The sequence below is a fragment of the Cnephaeus nilssonii genome (assembly GCF_951640355.1).
Source record: "Cnephaeus nilssonii genome assembly, chromosome: 14".
In the NCBI taxonomy this organism is placed as follows: Eukaryota; Metazoa; Chordata; class Mammalia; order Chiroptera; family Vespertilionidae; genus Cnephaeus; species Cnephaeus nilssonii.
In genome coordinates this window covers 50,494,448-50,513,482 of record NC_137085.1, presented here as the reverse complement: position 1 = coordinate 50,513,482, position 19,035 = coordinate 50,494,448, and the positions used below count along the sequence as shown (strand labels likewise).

Sequence of the window (19,035 nt, the reverse complement as noted above, 5' to 3'; positions counted from 1 at the left end):
ACCACTGGGCCAGGGCAAACATCAGGAATTTAAGCACAGTCAACAGAAAAACCAACAACTAGAACATGCCTAATCTTCAGTCATCTCAAATGAAGTCACCTTAAAAGTAACAAAGTATGATAGAGTGGGGGTGGGAAAAGAAAATTTCCCAGAAGCAGTTATTGACTTTATCTTAAAAATGTTTGCTTTTCATTGGTTAAATATATAAACACAATCTGTCATCAATGATGCCTCAAAAGTGTGTGTGGGGAAAGAATACAACCCTTTCATAACAAATACTCTCCTGTACATGAGGCATAGAAAGTCAAGTGGGATAATCATGTAATGCATAATAACTTAGTGAACACATATATGAAGCCAACTTCAAGAACATATGAAGTTACCCTGTGCCAGGCACTACTGTAAGTCATTTACAAATATTAATTCTTTTAACTCTCACACCAGCCCTATTATTATCCCCACTTTACAACTGAGGACTCTAAGGCACAAGCAAATTAAATCTTTCATAAGTTTACCCAGCTGCTAAGTGGTGGAACAGATTTGAACCCAACATGTCTGGTTCGGCAGTCTTTGGTCTGAGCTTTTGCTTTCCTAACCTCTGTCGTTCTGCCTTTTAAGCTGGACTTTTAAAGCAGGTGACACAGAGATGACAGCAGCAGAAGTTTATCTGCTTCTATATGCCCCCACAATACCTTCCATCCAGAGACTAGGTCCTGGATCTTCCCAGCTGGGAACTCCTTAATCAGCCCAATTGTCCTACTCTCAGAAAGCAAAAGCTGAAGAAAGAAATATTGGTATACTATAGTTAAATAATGTAGAACATTCTAATTGCCAACTCTCTTATTTTTAAATCATCATTACTGCTGACTGAGATTCTCTTAATGACAATGAATGAACACATTGCTCCCTCCTTCTCCTTGATCACCAGCTGCACTCCCCACCAGGATCCACCCAGGGATGTCTCCTCCCCATGGACCTGCTGCCTGGACTCTCAGCATCTCAGAAAAGCAGGGATCCTCCTCCTGGCTGACACCCCGCAAACTCAGCACCTGCTTGTTGATTAGCTGACCTAGCAAAAGTAAGTGAAAATTTCAACATTTTCTAGAACTCTCTAATTTAAAATGCTTTGTTACAGCCACAAATTGGGGGACAGGGAAATATACAGAACTTATATCCAAATTTGGCCTTAATTTTCTGAAATAGATATTATGAAAATACCATTGTTCCTAATGTTTTATAATCAGGAGAAGAATCCTCCCAGACTACTAAAGCTTCAGGAGGGCAATGCCTCCACTTCACCATTGCTAGTTTTGTGGACTTTCACACACTGATGATTTCCTTTGCTGCTGCTTTGCTAGCTTTTCCTCCTCCTATCTTCTTCCTTCCTTCTTTCCTGCCCTCTATTCCTCCCGGACTGGAGGCAGCCTGAGCTGACTGGTGTCCTCCTGGGCTACTCTCCCTTGCTTTAGTATATACTGCCTCACCACAGGTGTGTGAGAATAGCCACTCAGTCGGTCATTTACTCTGTTTAACCATGAAATAGACTCTACTGGATTGGGGGTAAAATTATGCTTTTGAAGGAGTCAGGCCCATATTTACAGGACATTTATTGCTGCCACTTTATGGGGGAAATTAGTCTTTTATGCTTTCAGTAATGATTCCCCAGGCCCTCTTTTCAAACCGGCATGCTCATAAATTCCTTGTTTTTACAGCAGGGCAAAAATGTGCTAAAGCATGCTCTTCCTCACTCGCCAGCATCATCCAGCAGAGATGGAGAAGCATCCTAGCAAGAAGACAGCATGCTGGCCAGAGCCACAATGCCAGCAGACCTCTGGGCCCTCTTGGGACACACCTTCCAGGGGTGGGGGCCCTGCTATAACTGAGGGAGCCCACCTGGAGAGCACGCACTTCTTACAAACACAGCTGGCTCTAAAGAAAAGAAAGCTAAGGCATTGGGCAGCAAAAGTCTGCTCTGGCCCGCTGGGGCTTTGCTGGGGTTGAATGATGCTAGCCAGATGCTGTTTGAAGAGGGTCCCTCATGTAGGGCATCTGGCCTCAGTACATCCCGTCTCTAAGCAAGCCAGAAATAACTGCTTTAAAACCTGGAGAAGTTTCTCAGATAAAGCCAGCTATGGATTGTTTCACCCTCCCAGAATGTGCTTTTCAGAATCAGACTTCCTGGTTTCATCCGGTGGCCTGGGTTTCCTTTCTTTTTTAAATATATATATTGTTCTGAGAGACAGAGGAAGGGAGAGGGGAAAAAGAGAGAGAAACATCAATGTGTGAGAGAAACATCAGTCAGTTGCCTTCTACACACACCCCAACTGGGGACCAAACTCACAACCTGGGCATGTGCCTGACCGGGAATGGAACCAGCAACCTTTTGGTGCACACGAAAACGCTCAACAAACAGGCACACAGGCCAGGGCCATGGGCTTCTTTTCTACTTGCTTCAGCACTACTTTCTGAGTGACTTCTACCACCTTATCCTGACTTAGTCATTTTAGACTCCCCAAAACATGACTCAAAGAGGAAAATAAAAACAAGATTGCTTTGTGCTTAAAAGCAAGTTAATTCCCATTTACTTAAAAGGAGGAAAGGGCAGTGTTCAGTGGGAGGTTACTGAATTCTTACTTACGAAAGAAGTGGTGTTACCTAAGAATTAACTCTTCTCAGAAAAGAATATTCAAACCACAGAGCAATTTTATTAAACTATAGATTTGGATTCAGCGGTCTGGGGTGAGATCAAAGGTTCTACATTGTGACAAGCTGCCAGTTCCTCACCCTAGAACCCTGCTTTGAGTAGTGAAGTCTTAGGTAAAGAGCTCTGGCTAAGGTGTTGAACAAATTCAAGCTTGAATTTGGTTACTTATTACCCTTAGGATACTGGGTGAATTCTTTAAGTGTTAAGCTTCCGTTTTCTCACATGAAAAGTAAAGCAAATTGTAATAACCCTTGTCTATCCTTGTTTCCTTATTTCACCTAATATGAGTTTCAGGGGAAAATATATGTGAAGGTGTTCCAGAAGCTCTGAAATTATTATACAATATTACACAAATGTTAGTTATCAGTATTGATTCCTTTCATCGATATTGTTTTATGTACTAAGTTCTCCCAGATTTTGCTTAGGATGGAAAAAAAAAAAAAGCCTTTTGCAACATATTGCAGAGACAGACTAGATGAGGAAGAATTCCAGGAAGCTGTTTTTCTTCCATTACCCCCTCAAAGGCCAGTGATGAAACAGGCAGAGACAAATTACCTGTCCTGTTTTTAGAGAATTCTGGCAGAGGGAGATTCTACTGCATTTCTTGGTAGGCTGTTTAATCTCAAGTAGAAGAAAGCATTTTTTGGTTGAGTAATTACTAGGTCTACATGATCCCTACAACTGGTTGAGTCAATAAAATCATTATTTGTGTCTTGAATTTAGTACTGAATAAACATAATGGTAAGGAGATGGGTTGCATTTCTTCTAGTCTCATTTAGTACATGCTGCCAATTACGTAGAAGAAGCATGGGCTTCAGGGTCACATACAAGTTTCAATCTATAGTCCACAGCTTACTAACTGCTTTGAGTCTAAACAAATTGCTTGACCTGTCTGAATCTCAATTTGCTCACCTGTAATATGGGACTAGGAATTTGCATTGCATGATATTATGGGGGTGAGGGGAGGGTATTTGAAGATATAATATGGAAAGTTTCTGAAACCTAAAAGATGGACAGTAAATATTAGCTTTCTCCCTTTGTTCTGACCAGAAAACAAAGAACAAATTATCACCTTAGAATAGTATTAAATATTTAGAATAGTATTAAAAATTATCACCTTAGAATAGTATTAAATATTTAGAATAGTATTAAAAATTATCCAATTTAAAAAATTTTTTCTATATACCAAGAACTTTATTAAACACTTTAGGATTCCCTCATGTAATCTTCGCAATAAGCTTTCACTATCATTCCCATGTTAGAGATAAGAAATCTGGGTTGGACAAGTAACTTAGTCCATTGAATGCACTTTCTTATTACCCTCAGGATACTGCATAAGTTCTTTATATAAGACTGTAACTTAGTCCAGTCTCTACGGCCAGTGCAATGCCAGAACATATGGTCCAGAGGAAGCTACCTCCGAGACCTTCGTCCTTATCTATGCACACCTGGCTCCTAGCCTTCCCCTGAAAATAGCCCTTCACCTGGAGGCAGCTCACAATTCACTGTCAGCCTCTCATTTTCCCACTCTCAAGGTGCTCTTATGTTACTCTCTGGCATAAAAGTTAGTGCAAAAGACATTACATTTTGATACCATAGAGTGCTAGTACAGCATTGTGGAACTACAACAGACCAAGGGACATTAAAACAGGGCAAACAGATCTAGAAAGCAGGGAAATGACCAGTATGTCAATTTCACCTTGCATCCCTCCATAAACGTTGCATATAAAAGATTCTCTATCTATCTGTGCTTTTTAACTGAATAGATGGAAGAACAAAATAAAAGAAAGCTTTTAACCATATGAAACACAATGACTAGTCTCAGGCCATTTTACCGCATGGGATTTGTGGTTAAATAATAAATTTCAGAAGTCCTTATATCTTCCTTCCTCCTACAAGGATGACTTCACCCTGACTTTCCTCTTCTCAAGTGACATTTAAGAAGGAGATAGAGCAATTAATTTTTAACAAGGGTAAATTTTTCCTATCACGTTATGGAGAAACTGATGGAGATACAGGTTAATTTGACATCATGAAGGTCCCAAAACTCTATGAGAAGAACAAGGACTAGTAGAAGCCAGGTTCCCAGACTCAGAACTCTAACTCCTGACTGATTGATGGACTGATTGATTGATTGATTACAACTAATATTTATTGAGAGTTGACTATGTACTATACTGAGTAACATTTTTTATTTCATTCAATCCTTCATAAAATATTAAGAGCTAAGTGTTCATACTATCCTAATTTACAGATGAGGAAACCAAGAGTCAAAGCAAACAAGTAACTGCTTGAGGTATATCTAATATGGTCACTTAACTCTGATTTTGAAGACTGAACTTTTAGCCACCCTGTAACAATACTCTTAGACTTCCTACCTTTTACATATTGTCCTCTCTTAAGCTTATATAAGGCTATAACACTCATGTGTGCATGTGTGCATACACACACACACATACCAGATAATAGTTACATAGTCACAATCACTGATTCAGGCTCAAAATAATATATTCGTCTTTTTAGCTTCTCCTTCATTCCTGTCCTGTTCTTGGAGATGATATATGACTACTTTTGATTACCCTCCTCAATTCCCAAACTCCGTAAATGCACCAATAGTGAAGCACAAGTTAAATCAAGGAGTTGCTTGAATAAATTCTACGATTGTCCCATTTATAACTTCAACACATTGAAGTTAAATCCAGTACATAGGAGCTTCCCTATGAGTCTCTTCTTCCACCATTTACAGTCAACAGAGACCTCCATCTCACTTATCCCTCTGCTATTCCCACGTCCTTTCTTCATTTGTCCCCCTCTACAATATGACTTATTGTAGTATGAAAAAAGACTTGTTTGAGCCTTAATAGCTGAAGTGAAGTCTTAGTCCTATTATCATGATGCCATTTGTGTGAATATGAGCAATTCACTACACTTCCTGGATCTCAGTTTCTTCATCTCTAAAATGGGGCAAAAAAATTCCGGACTAGCTTATAGCAAAGGATAGTGCCAAAAAAATCTAATGAAACTCTAAGGGCTGTGTGCAAAATGATAAGGCTACTTAGGATTTTTAAACTTTACTATGTGCCAGGTACCACACTAATAAACTTAAATGAAATGTCTTATTTAATCCATCCCAAAAACACTATTAGGCAGAAATTACTAAAGGCGAGAAAACTGAAAGGCAGAATGCTAAAGTAGCCTGCCCAGGACCACACAGCTAGAAAACTGGAATGCAAGCCCTTGTTTCAGGAATGACCATTTCCATCCTGTAAAAAAAAAAAAAAAAAAAGGGAGGGGGAGTAGGAGGTATCTCCATTTTTATTGCCTGGTGTTTTTCCTGAAGTAAGGCTGGTGCGTGGTGAGGTTAGGGGGTTAGGGTAACACCTGAACATCAGACTTTTTGAAAACTCCCAAGTGATTCCAATGTCGAACCACAGTGGTAAGCCACTACCCAACACTGGCAGAACCCTACAAAGAACGAAGCAACCAGCATGCTCAGATCTGGGCTCTGCATGCTCCCTTCCCCAGTGGGTGGCAAGGGAGCAGGGTGGAGTGGGGGAAGGGAGAAGTCACTGAGAATTGATGGAATCCAATATTCATTGCTGCACTCCGAATGGCAACTTTCCCAGCAGATACATTACCAGTCATGTCTCAGCCATAAAACATAGAGCTCTCATTTCCTCAGCGGCCTTATATACTCTGAGTGCTTTTCAGCATTATTAACCTCTATGATCAAAATAGATAGGGAGGCTGAAAGCCAGGGAAAACCTCTTTACATCTTCTGAATTGCAAAGCCACACAGTGAGAAAGATATCAGCCTTTTTTTGAGCATTCTTGAGTCAGACAAACCCAGAGCTTGGACAAATTTGCTTTGTGGACACAATAGATTCAGGATAGTCATAGATTTAGAGAAATAAATGTGTCACAATTAGACTCATTGCCATTAGTATAAAAGCCTGCCTTATTTGAATAGTGTTCCTTATAAACAACGCTGTCTCAGCTTCTTTTAGGCACATTTCTATGCAAAAGCTAGGAAATGTAGAGCTACACATTTATATAAGACTGCCCAGCATCTAAACTCCACTCCTATTTAGGTGAATCACAGTATTAGTAGCAGACACAGTTCACTTCCTGTTGGGGAATTCTGAGAAAGATAGTCTCCCTCTCTCCTCCCAGGAGGCTAGTGTGAAAATGTGACTGTCGTGGCCAATCAGATGCTCCCACCTTCTCCTACCATATATCTTTAAAAGAAGACTGTGGAATCTGTCAGAGATTTTTCATGGTCATTGGTGGATCAGAGGGTCCAGAAGCAGGGAAACAAGTGTCTAGGGGAGACACAATCCCAGCATCATGATGAGTGTTCACTGATTGTGGTGCCAGCAGCAGTGGAGAGACCCCAAGTAGCAAACAGAAGTGTCCCCAGCAGGATCATTCCACAACCATGCCTCAGCTATGTCTTGCTTCCCTTGATTACTACCTGAACTTGTTGTCCAACCTTCCTAGATTCCATGAACTACTCCAAAATTTCTTCAAGAAAATCCTCTTTTTCTTAATTTAATCAGAATAGGCTTTCATTGTTTCCAACCAAGAACTCTATTACTGCAGGGTAATATATGGGGCTCTAATGGCTGCCCCTTTAACTACTGGCTATCCAGAAGTTACTCACATTGTCCAACACCCTACAGATGTTTACAATATGGCAAGTCTAAATACAAACTATTATCTAGCTCCTAATCCCTCACATGCAAAATCCAACCCTGCAGATTTCCTTCTGTATTCTTGTCTACCATTATGACAACTTTTGATACAGTACACATGAGTGGTGAGTCACTTCAAGTTATCATTTAAGGAGTAAGAGTTAATTTCCTAGTCTGAAGAATGGGAAAACATGGTATACAATCTCATTCAGAGATCACAAGAGGAGCTAAGTTAAGTAGTGTGAAGCAAGCTGTAGAAGTACCAAAAGTTAGTATTTCATTTTTTGACTAATAGGTAACCCTAAACCCTATAGCTGTCCTATTTGGTCTTCAGATGCAGTACTCAAGTGTACCACATCCAAAATTTTTGTCTGACATCTTTTCTGCGGGTGGGGAGATAAAGTGTTTTGATCTCAAAGATCTTTTCTTGGTAACTGAATTGAGAATGAGATAGGAAAAGGAATCCAATCCTCATTCTTCAGCCTTCTGCTGTATTATATATGTGTCAAGCTATATTTCAGATTAGGATTCCATGGAAAAGGTTATCACAGATCAGCCAAGGTGCTAATGTAAATGTCACCAAAGGAATCAAATAGAGAGGATATAATATCACCTAAACTATTAATTTTCACCCTAAAGACCATCTACTTCATGTCCACAGTCCCTGATGATTTCTCACTCCCAGAGTATTTACTGTTTCTACTCATCATCCACATGTAACAAATAGCTATAGCTCCTGTCTTGAAATGAAATGTGGGGCAGGTGAAAAAATGTGGGGTTGGGAAACAGACAGACCTAGTGCTATGAACTCTATGACCTTGAGCAAATTCCTTAAGCTTTCCAAGTCTTAGTTTCTTAAATTCTTCTATAACTTTGAGCTCATTTTATTTTGGATTTTCCTAAAGTAATGTTGTCATTTCAGAGTCCTAATGCAGGTGAACTGAGAGCATGCAAGCCTTTGTGTATTTATGGAGGATACACTGTGCACTCTTCTCTTCAACTAGCAAGAGCCAGGCTAAGCCCTAGGAAGCATTAATTTAAGGCATGACATAAAATAATATCCACATGAATGGATTATCTCATATTCAATCACATTTGTTTCAGTATTTATTTAATTAAAAGCACAACTATATTTATAATGGCAGCTTGTGCCTTCCAAGATCCATAGCCTTATTTCCTTCTGGAAGCACTCACTGAAGAGGAACTTTAAGTACTTCTCTTCATAGCCAAATAGATCCTATTTTCATTAGATGTGCCTGAGCACAGAGACATTCACCAAAGCCTTATTGATAATTGTACCTGATTAACCACAAACTGTAATAGGAGGATTGAATGCTTTTTATTAATTAACATAGTCAAGTCAAGGAAAACAGCCTACATGAGGGATAGCTTGTATAAAAATAATTGACTCATTAATCTTAACTATGTGAACATGTTCACATTAGCAAGGTCAGTCGCTAGAAAGGATTCAAACTGGAATAGCACATTCACGCAAGTATGATTCTGTAGTTATTTCATTTGGACTAGCATGGAATTCCTTACAACAGTGAAGGTTTTCAGAAGGACATAGTCACAGAAAAGGCAAAAGTTTCAGAAGGGCAGTCTTTGCTTCACTTTTTCAAGTTGGCAGGGCATTGGGGGGAAACCACACATTCCAATTTTCATTCTAGCACAAAGGTAGCATTTGCAGCCCAAAAGCAATCCCATGGGCACATGCTTCCTCATGCTGTGATCATGTGGATATTACCACCAGGCGCACCTCAACAGCAGCAGAAATGTGCATGCCAGGGGCTGTGAACCAGGCAGACATTGCATCCTGAGGACTATAACCAGTTGGGAAGGGGATTTGGGTACGGGAGCACTTAAGCCTGGAAAGCAGTCATTTAAAATAATAACCAAAGGAAGTACTTCTTCACACAGCAAGTGGTAAACATATGGAACTTGTTACTCCCTAAGATTGAACAAGCCAAGAAATGTAAATAGGTTCAAGAAGGGTTTGGAAAAATTGCAGATGCCCAATCTCTTACCAGTTGTTGAAGAGAGGTTCAAGGAGTTTGGATGTGTTCCCGACTTTTGATGTTGCAGAGGAAGCTGCCACACTCCTTTACAAAACATTCCTGGTTCCAGCCTGTTCAAATGAAATACACGGTGGAACGAACCATTAAACTGACCCAATATGGCATATCTTTTGCTCTTGTATTCTTCCCCCCCCCCCCCCATTTGTTTAAATGCATAGGTTGTTGTTTTTTTGTTTTTAATTAAAAACATTCATGGCACAACTTCGTCCCAACACAGTTATGTTTTCGTTATGCCAATTACAATACAATTACAACAAATAAATCAAGGAGGAGAGGGGAGGACCTCAAACTTTAAGAAAAAGGGAGGGAGCCCACTTCAAAGTTAAAAAATACTTACAAAAACCTTTCCGAGTAATTGCCAACACAACTGTCTTATATCGGCATTCTATTTCCTGCTATCTGATCAGTGCAGACACAGGTAGTGCTGAGAAATAAAGTGCCCCAATACCAGGTATACAGATGAGGTAATTTACAATAACAAAGAAGTTGTTACTCTGTAAACCCTTACCCTCCTCCCAATTGGGTCTTTTTTTCATGCTTCTGCAGTAACTCCTTAAGCAGCATTTTTAAAACTTCTATTTTTTTAGTAATTTATTTATTTTAAACAATAATAATTTTACAATTCATTTAATGACAACTGGTAATCATGAAATTTGCAGAGGTTTCTTCAAGTTATTGTACTAGCTGTGCTGTCATTTCCTGAGGTTAATCATATAAATCAGACTTGGTTTATCACCAGCATTTATAAAACCAGACCTAGGGAAAGAACTTAATATAGTGAATGTTTAGCCTGCCCTGATTATTACAAAATATTTGCAGAAAACTTCTATTTCTTTTAAAAGGCTCTCTTGTGGCATTTCCAAGTCCTTTACATTCACATTCAGTTTCTTGCAAGATCTAGTGCATGTTAGGAGGTTCAGCTGTCTGCAGCTCCCCACATCAGCCGCTATTACATCTAGACTCTCTGAGTTACAAGGGTGGGATGTTAAGTCTTGATTTACAACAACCCTCCTCCCACCTAAAAGAAAAAAAGAATTTATTAATCGTAAATTCAAATCGCAATCCAGTGCAAAGGTAATCACAAATTACATCTCTGGCACATCCAGTGCTTTTAGCTTCTGGAAAAATTCCACATGGTAACCCCCATAGCATTCTAGGATATAAAAGGGTCAAGAACAATAATGAGTCCTGACCTGTTTGGCTCAGTCGGCCTGCGGACTGAGGGGTCCCTGGTTGGATTCCGGTCAGGGGCATGTACCTTGGTTGCGGGCACATCCCCAGTGGGGAGTGTGCAGGAGGCAGCTGAATCGGTGTTTCTCTCTCATTGATGTTTCTAACTCTCTATTCCTCTCCCTCTCTGTAAAAAATCAATAAAATATATTTTAAAAAAGGAACAATAATGACTGTGAGTGGCCACAAAAAGAAAACCACCCTACCACAGTCAGAATGTTTTCCCTATGGTTGAGAAGCATTATAAAAGGCAGCTTCAGCTTTCTCTAAAGTTCACCATTATATTCACTAAAGCCACCACCTTCATAAAGTTACTAGAGCCAAGATGGGTTATAAAGTTAGATAAGTTCATTAAACTCAACTGCTCAAATTATTACATTTATCTGTGATGCCCAGATGAGAAAGGCTTATGAATCCATAAACGTAGGAGAATGGGGAACTAAGACTTCAGGCCTTAAATTACATTCGAAGAATTTTTCCAAGTCCCCACAAGCAGCTACTATAATATAATAAGATGACAGAAGAAAATACAGATCTATTGTGCTTAAAAAACTAGGCTTCCTCAGTGAAGCACCTGATAAACTTAGGTGGTTGGATTACAGTGGAAAATCCACTTTACATACACACAAACACAAAAAAACTGGCGACTTTTTCCATCCCCAATCCCTGCACTGCTGAGACACAACATGAATTTTATAGCAAAGGATGTTTAATCCCCAGAGACACTTTGGCTTGTGGTGCTTTTTGAAGGTCTCCTGGCCATGTCTAGTATCATGTGTTGAATACGGGGTGTATAAAAACAGGGGCCTTAGGAAGCCTCCACAGTACAAGGCTGCAGGCCCCTCACATGTGAACCTGAGGCAGCCACCCAGCGAGACCTTTACATCGAGATCTTAAATCTAATGTTGATCAATAAAACCAAACATGTATTTAAACCAAAGAATTCCAACACTGGATCTTTCACTATGAAGGACAAAGTATTATAGTTACACACACACAGCAAGGAGTGATAGGGCTGTAACAAGAGTTTATATTTTTCCCCACAATTACAGGTCTACCGTTTCAGTTTCACTGGAAACAGTGGCTCTGTTCCTACCTCTCAGATACATTTACAAGACTGAGGGAGAGGTCTTCTCACTGGATGGTCTTCTCACTGGATGGTATGTGAGGAAAGGGGAAGGTAAGAGGAAAAGAAGGTAGAAAGCTTAAAATAAAATAGTGTGGCCACATCTCCTTAGCTCTTAAAGTGTTGTTAGGATGAAACCTACATAGGCAATGTTTTTTTCATTTGTAAAAAGCATTAAGTTATACCCAGTAACTAACTGAATTCAAAATGGCCAAGTCAAAGAAAATTGAAAAAGATTTTGCCTTTCCCCTCCTACCAGCTATAGAGCATGTTGGGAGATGAAAGGGAAGAGGACCAAGGTAAGGAGTCTGGGAGGGAAGGTTATTAAAGTTTTCAACTAAACTGAAACTAAACTTATAAGTGAGCTGGATTTAGGGTCGAGTCAATAAGACATGGTTCACACTGAACAGAAGTTTTCAGGACCTGTCTGCACTTTGGCTAGATTTTTCAGCATCTCAATGTAACTATTAAGACATATTTCCACTAGATTCACCAGGATAACCCCAATGAAGTCCTTATGGAATAAAGTGATATAAATGACTAGCAGGACACTGCTTTAATAGGTTGGGTCCTGCCTCCTTCCTTCCCACCTCCAATGAAGAAGCTATATTTTTGTAATCTCTGGAAAAGAGCATGAGACACAAATCCCCAAAGTGTGGGATGGAGGGTGAGCAATGGTGGGCATAGGAAGAAATCTGCACCCAAATGCAGCAGCTGGATCTAAGGCTGGTTCATCTTTAGTAATGAAGAACTGAATTTGAAAGGGGAGAGAAAAAAAATTGTCCATGAATTATTCCACTCGCAGGTAATCTTTCAGGGAACCCCCTGAGTTATGAAAAGTTCAAGTAAAAAAAAAAGAAAAAAAGAAATCAGCCTATTATAATTTTTTAAAATGATTGAACTACTATGAATCCACAAGCAACTGTTCAGAAATGATGCTTCTTAACTATTTTACCTCTCCCTGCCAGGTGCAAGCTGCATCAAGGAGCGAGTGGACTCCCCCACCTCTGCTCAGGCTCAGGAGACAGAAGGGGGCACTCTTGCTGAGCGCCAGCGGCAGCGGGACAGGCACCCCGAGGAGGCTGGCAGCAGCAATCACTGGTGAGCCTGCCAGAGGTCCAAGGGGCGAAGGGGTTGCCACTTAAGAAATCCCTGACATACCGGGGCTGCTGACAGGCGTACAGCCTCCTAGATGAGCCCATTTGAGAACGGTCCTTCATAACAGTGTTGAAATAGGGGTGCTCGCTCCACGGCTTCTCTTGCCGTGACTGGTGGTCATATTGCAGTAGCATGTCCGGGAAATCCAAGGCCTCGGGGCTGACAAGGTGCTGGTTTTCACTGTGGACAAAGCGTCCCCATAGCTTACCGGAGTGTCTATCCAAGATATGCATCTAATTCAATGCTGCATATGCCAATACAGTCAAATAAATCTGTCCCCAGAACCTTGGCTATCCTCACCAACTGATCATCTGTCACATCCCTGGAGAAATGGCTTCTTCCAGAATATGGTATTCGCCAGCATACAACCCAAGCTCCGCGTATCCAAACTATAATCGTACATCTGATCGTCTACGAGTAGCTCGGGACCTCTGAGGTTACGGAGAAGCAACTCGGACATTATATGCTTGGCCAGGGCGGTAAACTCAGCTAACCCCCGCCTATTGGCAACAGCTTTCTGTGCTGGTGATCGGTCATGACATTCTGGGGCTTCCCATCTCCGTGCCATGACAGTAGCTCACACATGGGAACGTCGGTAAAATGGCTTGAATCTGCACTGTCTGCCCAAGTTCGAACACCAAGGCGGGGCTCGTGGCACCGGGTCTTTCACAATGTCTGCCCGGGTGCCGGTGTTGGGCCCACCTCACCAAGTCTCCAAAATCTTTATTTCACGCTTGACTTGTCTCCTTTACTGGCTGGAGAATTTTAACAACTTTTTCATTATTTGTGATGCTAATGGCTTTAGAGACTTCCCTACATTTACCAGGCCTCATTTCCAAGCCGGCCTGCAGGCCCCTGGATTTCCCCATTCCACCGCCCGTGACTCCTGAGCCCAGTCCTCGGGGTCCCCGCGGATTAACGTCTGTAAGCTCAGCCATGCCTGGCCCGGCCCCGGCCCCGGCCCCGGCCCCGGCGTCAGGGCGGCGAGCAGAGGTACACGTGGAGTTTGGAGATCCGGCAGTCACCCGTCCCAGCCGGAGGCAGCTGGGGCGAAGGGGGAGGTAAGACTTTGTACAAACCTCCTTTCTTCCAGCCGTGGTGGAAGCGGTGGCGGAGGCCGTGCTCGCCCCTCTCCTCACCCAGACAATATGGCGGAGGGGTGGGGGGCGTGGCAACACCAGGCTCCCGCCAGCAGCGGGAACCAGAGCAGGGCCGCGGCTGTTACCGGAAGCGGAAGCGGAAACCCCTGCAGCTGTGGTCTGAAAGGTGACCTTCAGAGGAGCCCATGGGCAGAGGCATCAAAGAGTCCGAGCTGTTGGCGCTGCCCTGGCTTCTTTAAAGCTGTGTGATTTCTGAAAAGCCTCAAAACCTCTATGAACTCGTCTGTGACATGAGCTTGATTACAGCTGTCCTCCCTCCATCACAGTATTATGAGAAACTAGTGGTCCGGTGCACAGATTGGTGCACATTGAAAGGAAATTAATTACAAGAAATATTTTAATATCACCATTTGCCCTTTCTCTATAATAGAAGTGTCAGAGATGAAAGAAAATATGTAAAATATATATTAAAATAATATATCTGAAAATTGATTCATAAACAATAATATGATGTAACAAAAAAGACATGATATAAAAACAACAAAAACATAATATAAAAACAACTAAAACATGATATAAAAACATTGATAAAAACAATGACTGATAAATTGATTAAACTTATTCTATCTCCCTGAGTACATGCAATTGGTGCCAGCGAGAACTTTATATGTATCGTGCATGTGTAAGTCAACGCTTATTTTTAAATTGCCAGTGCACGTCATATGTACCGGGCGGTCGGACCGTCAGATGGATGTATGGTCGGTCACTTAGCCTTTTATGTATATAGATGTGGGTGACTCTCTCACCCACATCACTCACATTCCAGGGAGGGTGGAAAGATGTCAGCACAGATACCCATAATTTTTGGGTCCCTGCCTCCAGATAAGCAATCATGCTTTCTAAGCTGTAAAGTGCTGTGCACATGGGAGGATAGCATGTTTTATAATCCACATAATCCTGGAAACCTCCTGGGCAAACCCCAGCAGTGCCATATCCAAAGGAAAATCGGTTCTGAAAAAGTTTAGATGATTGTGACCAAGGATTCTCTTTTCCACTCATGGCCCCACAACCTATTCATCATCGCAGCTGCTCCAAATCCACCCTCTGTCCTACCAACTCCAGACTTTCTCCTGGTCCCGCTCCAAAACTGTCTTTTCAAGCTTTATTTGAAAACGCATCACCCATTATCCCCATTAACAAAACAATCTATATATATAAAAGGCTAACATGCAAAGTGCCCCCCAGGAGTCCGATCACTCGCTATGATGTGCGCTGACCACCAGGGGGTGGCGCGGGACGAAGGAAGGCCCCAGCCAGCAGCTGGGGGAAGGAAGACCCCAGCCAGCAGCTGGCACCCAGAAGTAAGGCCCCGATTGGCCCTGATCGCTGGCCAGGCCTAGGGGGACCCTACCCATGCACGAATTTCAGGCACCAGGCCTCTAGTGTTCAGGATCAGAACAAATTAACAAAAAGGTGCCATACCATATTTGTATGATATTTTTTTTACCCCTCACAATTACTTCCAGCCTTGGAATGCAGTGACATAGTATGTAATAAATCCTTCCTGTTGTATGTGAGAGGTGTGTCATGTGGGAATAGGTTTAGAAGTCAGACATCTCAAATCCACAAATGCTCTCTCAAGAACCTGATGTTCCTTAGACATTGGGGTAGTGGCCAGGGTCAGGGAAATCCAGGTCTCCTTATAAAGGCAGCCACCCCTGGAACACCATAGCTGATGGTGTTCACCATACTTTTTGATGTCACTCTCACGTGGGTATTCCCATCGTGACTTGTGTGAGGCTGCTTATCCAGCAACTCTCTGACCTCCATCTGATACAGTGTACTGAGTGTTCTCGTTCAGTGGCTCTGGACTAAAAAGAACCAACGTTTGAGTATTATACCCACCATGTAAAAGCTGTAAGCCCTTGGACAAGTCACTTATCTTCTGTGGGCTACTATTTTCTTATCTATAAATAGAGATTAAAAATAGGCAAACGTCCCATTAGGATTAAATGGCATGATGTATGTAAAGCACATACGTGTTAGGCCTGGCACAGAGTGAGTGCACAATAAGTGACAAATATGATGGTCACAGACCCTCTGAGGTTCCACATAGATCTATATGGTGTCACAGAATGAAAACAGCAGCTGCTATATAACTTGCACAATGTCATCCCCAGTGATGTGGGAGATGACTACCCAGGGAACAACCAGATAGTTGACTCATTCTTCTAGCGTTCCACCTCAGCTGGCTGTGCGAGATACTGGAAAACTGTTTCTGCTCCAGAGGAGACCGTACCCTGGATCTTCCCCTGGAGTCACTGTGGCAGGTGGCGTTTGTCTTGTCTTCCACAAACTGTTGTTCTCTTCAAGGATCATTGCTTGTGAAAGCCACGTATTAATTTCTTAATATTTTGGCATGGTCTCCCTCTGATTGTTACAGGCTTCCATGTAAGCAGATCACTCTGGGCCTATTAAACACAGTATTTGCTCAATAGCCAAGCAGTCACTGTGTAAACATGCTGTGAAAGGGGATATTTTCAGTGAGCTGTATTAGAGGTCAGTGCATAGAGATTCTCATTACTTTGTGAGGAGTCCATGATTCTCTCACCCACATCACTCACATTCCAGGGAGGGTGGAAAGATGTCATCACATATAACCATAAGGGGATCTTTTTTACCCAAACCACACAATCTTTAGGTCTTTCAGAAACAAAAGTTTTCTCCTTTATTAACTGGGGGACTCAAAAATTACCATTTATTATTCTCCAAGAAAAAAATTATTCCCATTATAGCTGGTAGTGTAAAATTATCCATGAAACCAAAGACCATTTTTATTTCAGGATCAATCAGATGGCATGTAAGACAACAGCAGGGGTGAGTGGGGATTAATTTCAGTATCTCACAGCCATTTATATTGATTTTTCCCAAATTTGTACAAAAGAAAAGATTTCCCAGCTGAGCTGAGATCAAAAGTGGCAGATTTAACAGGATCTTCAGAATCCAGAAGGCCATCTTGTTTAAATACCTATACTATGATTCTTTAAACCTTATGTCTACAAAAGGGCAAACAGGTTGGGGAGGGGGGGTAGCATGTAGGGGAAGTCATTTCCTAAAAGGTGACACTAGAAAGCCCCAAAAGACATTTCAGGGAATTGAAGTATAATTGCTACAGCTAACAAGTCATGCCTTTCCTGCCTCTCTCCTCCCTTTGCTGCAAGCTTCAGGACCACGGAGAAGGAAGTGGGCAACCTACATAAAAGGGAGTAGCATAAACATGAAGCACTAGGTGTCATGGGAAAATCCTGCAGCCTCAACTTTATGGAAAGCAGCTCCATTTGGACTACCAAAGTTGAGGGTGCTGCCAAGATAACAATGAGAACAGTTTAAGTTATTTCTCTTATTTTAACACCTGCTGTTAGAACATCAGAAAACCCCATGACCCATTGATCAAGAAATGACACCAACATCAAAGGATCCTGGGGAAATGGAGAGGAAGGTATGATTGGTCTAAGTCCTTCAATTTCCCAAACATTCAGTGAGTCCATGCTATATATAGAAGACACAGTATTAGGTATTTGGAGGCAGAAGAATACAAAGGTAAAGAAGGCTTTAAGACTGTGCCAAAGGAGCTCGGGAGAGGGAAGACAGTAATTAGGTAGGGAAAAATTCAGAGCCATATAGCAGACTTGTTAACAACTTTGTTAACAGAGGTATAAAAGAGTCTTGGTTTACTAGCAGAAAACTTCATAAAGGAATGAAATTAAAGTTGGGTTTTTAAGAAAGATTTGGAAGAAAAGGAAAACAGCAAAGGTGATTCTGTAGTTTCTATGTTGGCTGCCTGGGTAGATTGTGATGCCATTAACCAGGAGAAATCAGCAGAAGGGAGCAATTTTGAGAGGCAAATACATTCAACTTGAGATGAATATGAGGCCCCTTACTTAATCCATATGATTTACAAAGGATGTTTGGAAATTCAGGTCTTGATCTTGAGAAACCTGGTTGGTACTCTTTCTTGGGGCTGTGTGTATATAAAGACCAACAATAAAGATTACAGTTATTGTCTGGACCCATATCCCACATAATACTAGCCTTTAGTCATGATCCTCTGATGCTATGATTGAACTAGAGGGAATTTCACATAAAAGACCATGTCTACATTTTCAGGGTTGTGGCAGAAAAAAAATTATTAAGATAATTTTATCTTGTATTGGCTCCTCTAATAAGCCTGAAAAAAAAAAAAACCTGAGGAAGCAATCCCTCCCCTTCTTCCTAAAGGTCAACCTTCTCTGAATCTGTGTGCTAAATCTTGGCAGAGCAGGGAGCGTTCACCAGTTTTTAGTGAAGATAGTCACTGTGAAGGCTTCTTAGTAGCCTATTCTTAACACGTTAAGTGCCATGTCAATCACCAGTGACTGACACTATACTTTCTGTCCGGAAGACAAAACAGGCTGGGCGCTTAACGTGTTAAACAAACAAACAAACCAACAAAAAGAACCATACTCAACACATGAGCAAGGGCTCAAATTTTACAGCAGCAGCTTTGTGGAAACCAACAAAGAAGGCCCCTTGCAGGCCTGAACACCCTCCAGGAACCACAGCAATTCCTGCAGGACCTCTATGAATCCAGGGAAAGATGGGAAGAGCATCCAAGAAGACCCAATCTTAGCAGGTGAGCATAAGAAAGAGATGTGAACATACTCTGTACATTTTGAAATGTTATTCAAATGAAGCATTATTACTACTCAAAGACTCAGTGCCATATCCCCATTAGAAACTGATCTCAGGAAAGCTTCTTATTCACATCCACACAAGACAAATAGAAGCTAATGCATACCCCTCAGGTTTTGTGTATTAGGGAATTTTTGGCATGAACGAGCAGGTGAAAATGAGTGGGTAATGCATGTGTGTGCACACATATGCAGGAATGTGTAAAGGACAGTTG

The 19,035-nt window shown here is 41.5% G+C and overlaps 1 pseudogene across 1 annotated transcript; it reads right to left on the bottom strand.

The window, feature by feature from the left end:
• Window positions 1-12,812: 12,812 nt before the first annotated feature.
• On the bottom strand, window positions 12,813-13,575 carry LOC307110492 (casein kinase II subunit alpha-like; annotated as a pseudogene). The gene has a single exon. The product of its transcript is annotated as a casein kinase II subunit alpha-like (transcript).
• Between the last annotated feature and the right edge of the window lie 5,460 nt (window positions 13,576-19,035).